Source organism: Psittacula echo (genome assembly GCF_963264785.1).
Source record: "Psittacula echo genome assembly, chromosome: 1".
NCBI lineage: Eukaryota > Metazoa > Chordata > Aves > Psittaciformes > Psittacidae > Psittacula > Psittacula echo.
This window is the reverse complement of record NC_137735.1, coordinates 127,585,407-127,593,957: the sequence shown is the minus strand read 5'-3', so window position 1 is coordinate 127,593,957 and position 8,551 is coordinate 127,585,407.

Sequence of the window (8,551 nt, the reverse complement as noted above, 5' to 3'; positions counted from 1 at the left end):
TCCATATTCCAGGCTGTAGTTGGGTGTAATGACCAGAGGTCATGAGAGGTGGTCATGCACTTACTTATCCATGTGATTTCCATGTTCCTGGCCCTTCAGTCTGAAATATTATGCAGGGTGCCAAAGGGAAACTGTGCTCTCTTTAGAGAGTAATTTGCAACCCAGCTGTAGACGGTAATGCATGAGGACACAGACCTGGTACAAATGCAAACTCCTGGTTGCCTAATACCCACAAGGTACACAGGTGACAAATGTGAGAAATAGGAAAACCGAGGCTTCAGCTCTGCCTCTGGGAGTGAACAGGGGTAACCCTGGGGCTTGGTATCACCCATTGTGGCTGAGGTTCTTAGGACAAAAGCGACAACCAGCCTTACCCCATGGGCCGAGATGCACAGCTCTTGTCCTTATTTCTGAAAGCAAGCAGCCTAAAGGCTTGCTGGCACCAGGTTTATGCTTTAGCCTCCCCTGATACATCCACATAATGAATTCATCTCTCCATACCTCAGTGTTGCCTCAGTTTCCTTCAGATACCTATCACATCAGCTCTGCACAGTCTGTGCCTTTGAAGATGCACCCTGTCACCCTGAAGTCATCATCACCAGGTCCGTTTCCATGCTCAGCTCAAGAACCTATTCCCATACCCAGCCTCTAACAGCATCCTGACTGCAGCAGGCAGCAAAAGCAAGTCTGGACCCAGGATGTCAGTGATGTATTTCACACCCCAAATGTGTATAGCACCACAAAGCTATTCAATAACATGTTTATAAACTCTTTTCCATCTTTTTTTTTTTCATTTGCCAGGCTAATAGGCCCAGTGGGGCAGCAGGTTAAGATGGGATGAGAAGATGGGAGGTTGAGTTATTCTTAGCCAAAAGACAGACACTAAAGACCAGATGGAGAAATCCAGCCAGGGAGGCTGTTTTGAAGGACTGTCTTCCCCTGAAGTACATTACCACAGACTCCTCTCCAGGTTTTAAATACAGTCTGATAACCAAAGTCTGCTTCTGAGGTTTTCTTGCACTCCTTCACCAGCTCATCCACAGTAGAAAAGTCCCAAACCCAGAACAAAAGCTGTGAACATGCATTCAGACCTTCTCTGGTCCAGACCCTCTCTGGTCCAGACCCCCTGTCTTCCTGCCCTTCTGCCAGATCCCACCTCTCCATCCTTTTGGTCACTTTTTCAGACACGGATCCAGCTTGAGTGGCCCCTTCTTGTGGCTCCAATCCCGTGGAAAGGGTTCATTACTTGCGTAAGTACTTGTGTTACTTACAGCTGTTCAAACCAATGCAAGAAGCCCATCTGATCACAAGCTTCCCACACTGCCTGATGGACACTTAAGCAGCATCAGGCAGAGGGATGAGGAATTTGATACTGAATCTTTCTCCTGCCCTCTTTTATGCAGTCATTACAGGATCTCTTCTGTCTGTCTTCTCTAACATTGGAAACCATGCATTTAGGACATACCTATTTTCATAGAAAATATTAAGCTAGACTTGATAAGGCTCTCTTTCTCCCATCTACATTGTCAGCCACCTCTCATGGTCATGCTAATTTTTGGCTGTGCCATGACATCCTCCTTCTGAGACTTTAAAAAAAGCTTTGTTTCAATTAAGTTTTCCTGCCTACATGCATCATTCGCCTTTATTTTCCAGGCTCTGAAATGCTGAAACGCGTATTAGAAGTTCATTCATTCATATTTCACAATATGATATTCCTAAAGCCTTTGCATTATTTAACCTTTTGTTTGCAGCTGTGAGTTATTACAACCTATCTTCCATCCCTTTAGCCTGCTGTATGTCCAGCTCAAGAACGAGCATTCAAAATTTTGCTGGACACTCATTTTAGCAGACTGTATGGTTTCCATGCTCATCAGTCTACTCCTGGCCTCCTCCCAACCACCTTCCACCAGATGGCTGCTGATTCTGGATGTGCCACAGCTGTGGCTGCAGTTATCCCTTGTAACACATGAAGAGAATTTCTTTGGAAGTGGATATATGCTTCCCATTCCCGCGGTCTGTTATTTCTGTTACGTGACTGCACTGAACAAGGATGTGACAAGACACTGCTATCACCTCTTCTGTCTAGCTCACCATTGCCTGGTCAGGAGATACACATCCAGCATTTCATTCTACGGAAGGATGGATCTAAAAACCTGCACTATCTGTAGATCTTACTCCAGTCCTCAGCTGAAGTCTAGACAGGGAGGAAGGAATTGGAAGGTTTCTGCTACAGCTGAAGAAAAATTTCTCTTTCATTTTGTTTGAGGAGGATATACAATGATCTTCTGAAGAATAAGGTCTTGAGCCAGCACTGAAGGTGAACCTCAAGGAAATTCCTTACTTAGACTCCCCTCCACAAACAGGCTGCTCTGAACTGCAGAGCTGGCAGAAGAGATGAGTGGAAGGAAAGCTGCATTTAATTTAAAATGTGGTACTGTGGCTGAAACCATCGCTGGTGGCTCTTTGGGGAGCAAGAATAAAGTGGAAAAAATGCATCTGAAGAACATGTCTTAAAAGAGCAGCCTTTCTCACTAATTCTTTCCTATGTTAACATTGTCAAGTATTCTAGCAACTGCTGTGGGAACTGGTAATTTATTAATTTCACTTTGAGCCTGAACTATTGATGTCTTGTGATACATGAGAATGCCAAGCCTTTCTTTATAAAACAAAGTTCTCTTGAAAACAAACAAACAAAAATGAACACTGAGAAAGACCTCTCCAAGCTCAGGTGGGGGAAAAAAAGTAATCTTCCTTCTTAGTTTTATGACTTTTTCTAGGTTTAATGATATTTTTAATGTTTAAGATTAGTAGCTATGCTTTTAATTCAAACCCACCAAAGACCTCTGCATGTACACCCTCTATAAAGTACCCTCTGCATTGTTTTGCAAGTGCAATTAATGAAAAATATAACTTTTTTCACAGATCATATTTTCTCCCCAGTGCTATCCCAAGAGTCAAACCTCTATCCTATCACTGACCTCAGCAATGAACTTCTAAAGCGTAATTACATGGGGTTTCCCTAATTCATTGAGAAACCGTAGTGGTTGAATATTCTCGACAATGACTTCTTGACCCATATTGAAGACAGAGGATTTTAGGAGGAGGACTGGAACTCTACATCACGTCTACCTCAAAAGCCACAGACACTTCCTTCTTACTTTGAATGAGGCTACAGGTGAATAACCCATACTGTACTTTGATGTTCATCTGTTGTGTATCATCACCAGCACGCTGGCATGCAGGAACTTTCTTGAGCTTTAGTACGTTTTCAATCAGGTAGGACTGTATTGCATTATCGGAAACATGTTCAGGATGATAAACCTTGTCAAGATCAGGCATGTGGAAGAGTGAACCTGTGTATCGCCCTCTTGGATCTTTTACCTGGCAATGAAATTCTTCCCCCTTAAATATCTGTAGGAATGGACCAAAGGTCACATAATACCTAAACATACAGTCTATAGGGAAACATCCTCAACTCCACAAAAAGGCCATGCTCATCCCTTCATTTTGTTCCAGCTCATTTGTGAGCTTGTTCACTGCATTTTATTTCAGGTATTCTCTGCTTTTGCCTAGACTTTCAAGCTTGAAGAGATTAAATCAAACTAAAAATGTTTCAGCTCAAGCTCCAGTGGAGCCTTGTTTTAGTTAGCTTTCTAGCCAGCAATGAAAACATAGTAATGGAAGTTGGCTCTTCTTTATAAAACTTCCAAATAAGCTGTTCTGTAATTCTTCCATTCATTATGGAAACATTCTAGTACATAGGCAAGTATCTTCTGGGCATGACCATTAAAAATGGCAGATAGAATTCATTTTCTATTTGTAGGAAATTGTATCAACGCAGAGATTGGGAGAGGACATGACGCATTTCACTGTTCTATTTTTGCTTTCTTCATGACAGGTTTAAGGTTGTGTAAGATAGATACTGTGAATCTTTTGTTATGAGGAGAAGTATTATTAAAATTGCTTAGCCTGGGAGCATTAGGTGACTTTGGGAAAGACTCTTGTGTCAGGTCTCGGTACAGACACTGCTGACTCAGGCTTTTTGCAGAGGATGTGCAATTCACCTACCTCCCCTGACAGTAACACTTTTGTTAGACAGTGAGCAACACATTTCCTCTAACAGTAACACTTTTGCTTATATGTCTGGTATTTCATCAAAATCTTTTGGTTCTGTTACATAATTTTTGGGTTTCCTAAGATGCTATATAATAAACATCATAAAACCAGCATTTCTGAGGCTGCACCTAGACCAACTGAACTGTGTTCAGTTCTGGGCCACTCACTACAAAAAAGACATTGAGGTGCTGGAGCGGGTCCAGAAAAGGGCAACAAAGCTGGTGAAGGCTCTGAAGCACAAGTCTGATGAGGAACAGCTGAGGGAAACTGGGGTTGTTTATTCTGGAGAAGAGAGGGCTGAGGAGTACCTTGTCACTCTCTACAGCTTGAAAGGAGGCTGTGGGAAGGTGGAGGTCTGCCTCTTTTCCCAAGTAACAAGTGACAGGACAAGAGGTAACAGCCTCAGGCTGCGCCAGGGGAGGTTTACATTGGATATTAGGAAAAATTTCTTCACTGAAAGTGTGATCAGGCATTGGAACAGGCTACTCAGGGCAGTGGTGGAATCACCATCCCTGGATGTGTTCAAAAACTGTGTAGATGAGGCCCTCAGTGCCACGGTTTAGTGCTGGACTTGGCAGTCCTGGGGTAATGGTTGGATTTGATGATCTTTTTCCACCAAGTTGGTTCTATGATTTCATATCACAAAAAGTCTAGGTGGAAGGGAACTAATAGTTCATTGTGGTCTCAATTTTAGATTACACTCTTGGACAAAAGAAAAAAAACCACTTTGGTATAAATAACTTCATTTTCACCTCAGGAACATTCATGTAGCGGACACCCAAGAGAAAGCCACCCAGAGATACATTGAGACAACACTATATGGCTGCTACCAACATTATTACTGCTACCCCAGGACCACTGAAGTTGTAACTTTCATTGCAGTGCCAGAAGGATTCAGTGATTCACTAAAGAAGAAACATTAATGGAAGTGCAACAGATGTTAGTCCAGTGGTCCTGCCTCTGGAGACAATTGCTGCCAATGTCAGTAAAACATAAGCCAAAATTTTAATAAGACTTGCTGACAGGAGCCATAATTTAGTTTATGCAGACAGGAGAAAACGGATTTCAGATCACCTTGGTGCACACAGCCTCATGCCACCAAACATACCGCTATTAGCCCTTCCACCAAATGGAATTTTGGAAATTTCCACCAATTGGAAATTCAGACTGTGAAATCACACATGCATGGTGAGACTGCCACTTTATATAGTGACCTACATATATCCAACTCTGTCTTGCAAATAGTCAGATCAGGTGAACTGAAACTTCTGTGCTTCCTGTTAATGTGGTGTGGTTACACAGCAGTGACTCATGACATGGCAAAGTGGAATTACTGACATAGTGTATCTCAAAGAAAACCACTCTAACTAGGAACAGAATTTTGCAATCTGGCTTATAATCCAAAATTCAGTCACAAGCAGCTACTCAGGCTAAGAAAGCCCCAGTATTGTGCACCTTGATTTTCCAAGTACCACCAGTTTTACCATGTAATAAATCCACACCATCTTAAGTAATTAAATAAAGCCATTTTGAAGGGAAGCAACATTATTTCAGGTGAAATACTTGTGCCCAGACACTGCCCACACACCAGCACTTCCACTGAGGCTCTGAGCTCACTAATATCTCCCGAAGGTGAGCATCTGGCTGCTCAGTTATTCTCTGTAACAGGGCTGTGAGACAAGGAGGTGACAGTTCTCATGACGTTAACAGCAGTCTTCTAATTAGTATCTGTCCTTAGGATGTCAACAGCCCAGGCCTCAGCCCTTCCCCACCCCAAGGTTATGCTATTGCCCATCTCCCAAGAGAGCCTGAGTCAGCAAGCTTCCTGTTGGAGAGGAATGTTGTCAAGAATGTGAGATTTACGGGGCCAAAAGGAGATCAAACAAAATAGCTAAGGCCTAGCAACTACGATGCTATTTTTCTGGGTTATCTGTTTTCAGCCACATGTCGTGTAAAGTAAAATACATAAACAGGCTGTAGCCAGCTTTCCACTGGAAACACAAAGAACATGCTCCTCACGAGAACACAGCTCTGGGAACTCATGGACGCACTCTAGCTGGAGGGGCACCAAGCCTTGGCAGGTCTCCCCTGTCTGCATGAGAGACCTCGGGGCAAGACCTGGCTCTCCAGAATAGGGTGCACCAGCAGATGCCCGTACATGTGTGTCACACCAATCCAGCAACTAGAGATGTAAGGAGAAATCCAGAAGTATGGGGTTTCTAGATCCTATCAGCCATTCCTCTTTTACTTCAGGTCTTAAAGTAGGTGCTTTGGAGACAACCCAGCACATGACAGTATTAAACAAAGTCATCTTGAGCAAAAAAACCATTTTTATACCAGATGAAGAGACACAATATGTGTGTATATAAGATATAAACCCCATTAAAAGGAAAAGCATTGAGGCCTTCACAGGTCATGCCTTAGTTACCTCAGGAAAGGTAAACTGCCATAAATACAAATTAGTCTCATTTACAAAGCTGACATATGCTTTACCAGCAGACTTTATCAAGACCTCTGAGGAAAGCAGAAAGGAAGAAGCTTCAGTTGCTTTCTTCCCCTCCACTGCAGAACTGTCTGCACTAAGGAGGATTTGCTGTCACAACTATACCACCAAACTGTCCTTGCAAAGAGCAAGCTCCTCCCAGCAAATTAGTTCAAAAGCTCTTACAATTTTAATCCAACCCCATGAATGGAATAAACCATCTAACAAAAGGTGTGTAAACTGTAAACATTATCAGGCCCTGCTCCCCTTCCCGGAAGTCTCCAGGTGAGTGTTCTACAGTTCTGTGTTCCACCCTAACCAGATGCTGCAGGACCACCAAGTGCTGCCTTTTGGAATTTCTCAGGACTCTTCCCACATGCAGCACATTTGGCACGCCAAGGTCAGATCCGCTAGGCCGGGCTCAGTCACGCTCCCTGCGCTTCTCTAGAACACAGCCACAAAACAGAAACATCACAAGGTCAGCTCACATCCATCACAGATAAACTGAAATAAATACCAGAATATTGAGGAAACTCATTCACATTTTAACATGGAACTCCACATATCCTTCTTCAACACAATATTAGACTCGGATCAAAAAGCAAAACACAACTTGGATTTCTATGAAACTGGAGTTTTCTGGTTAGCTACCACCCACTGTCCACCCTCCAGGTTTTGCTTTCAGTGTGATCACTGCTATGTGATTAGCACATTCCCACTGGATTTCAGTGCAAAGACAAAGAACTGTCTGTGCCCCAAAGATTTAACCGCAGCTCCACCACTCTCCCCTCTCTTCCTAAGGTTCCTGTCTGCACAGGTTTGAGTAACTGCTGGAATTAGGACATTAATTTAGGTCACTTCAAATGAAAATTACTATTTCGCTTGTTTTTCTTTATCACACATTTGTGTGCATCTGGGTAATGGAACAATTTCCCTTCGGGCTACGCTAAAGATTGGTCAACAAGAGCATAGCAAAGCTTCCACTTGCATCAGATGGTAATGGGGCTCTTTACTGACAAATTTACCAGATGGTAAGAATTGCTCAGATACCAGAACATGAGGGGCCAGCTCAGCCTTGCAAGAAAGGACAGAGGTAATGAAGCAATATGGCATTATGCAAATAGCACACACTAAATTGTTCAAAGCAGCTCTGTTTCCTGCCCCATTTTCAAGTACTACAAATTTGCCTGAAGAGTATTGCTGATAGTATCTGGAAATCCCTTTTTCCTCCACTACTAACTGCCAGAAAGCAATGACACCAAGAGTCAAATAAGGAAAACACCTTAGTATCTGGACTTGAAGAATTTATGAGTGAAGGAGAATGCTGGTGGCTGGTAAGTAATTTCACTTCCTTTCATCTTTCTGCAACACACACTGCATTTCAGGCTGTGGCTCCTAGGTCCAGGGGCAACTTGGGCGCCCTGCAAGGCATTGGTGAAGACAAACCTGCTTTCAGGAGTGATAAGTTTCAGTCGTTACTCACTACACAGAGATCCATGAGTAATACAGAAGACATATGGATCTGTTCATTGCAAAGGCTGAAAAATCCCTACACAACATACCTATAATGACTTAAGAGCACTGTGCGGCCTTGGGACTTAATCTGGACTGTATGTGACAAAAACATGCCTTGTTGTCTACCCCCTCCTTACAAGCAATCTAGCTCTGATGGCTAAAGAGACTGTTTACATTTGTAAGGTTAATGACATTTACATACTTCACATTATATTTCAGAACTCACATTGGTAAGGTGTTAAAATTTGAAATTAACAACAAAATATTATTGCAAAACTAAGCAGAATTTTTTTAATTGAATGGGATTATCCACAATCCCAGATGTTCCCTCAGAACCTCCTTGCAGAGCTAGAAAGCCCCAACTGATTCTTCTCCAACTGTTCAACCCAGGGGTTTAGGAGTATTTTCAACTATTTCAAGTAGAGAAGGCTGATGCAC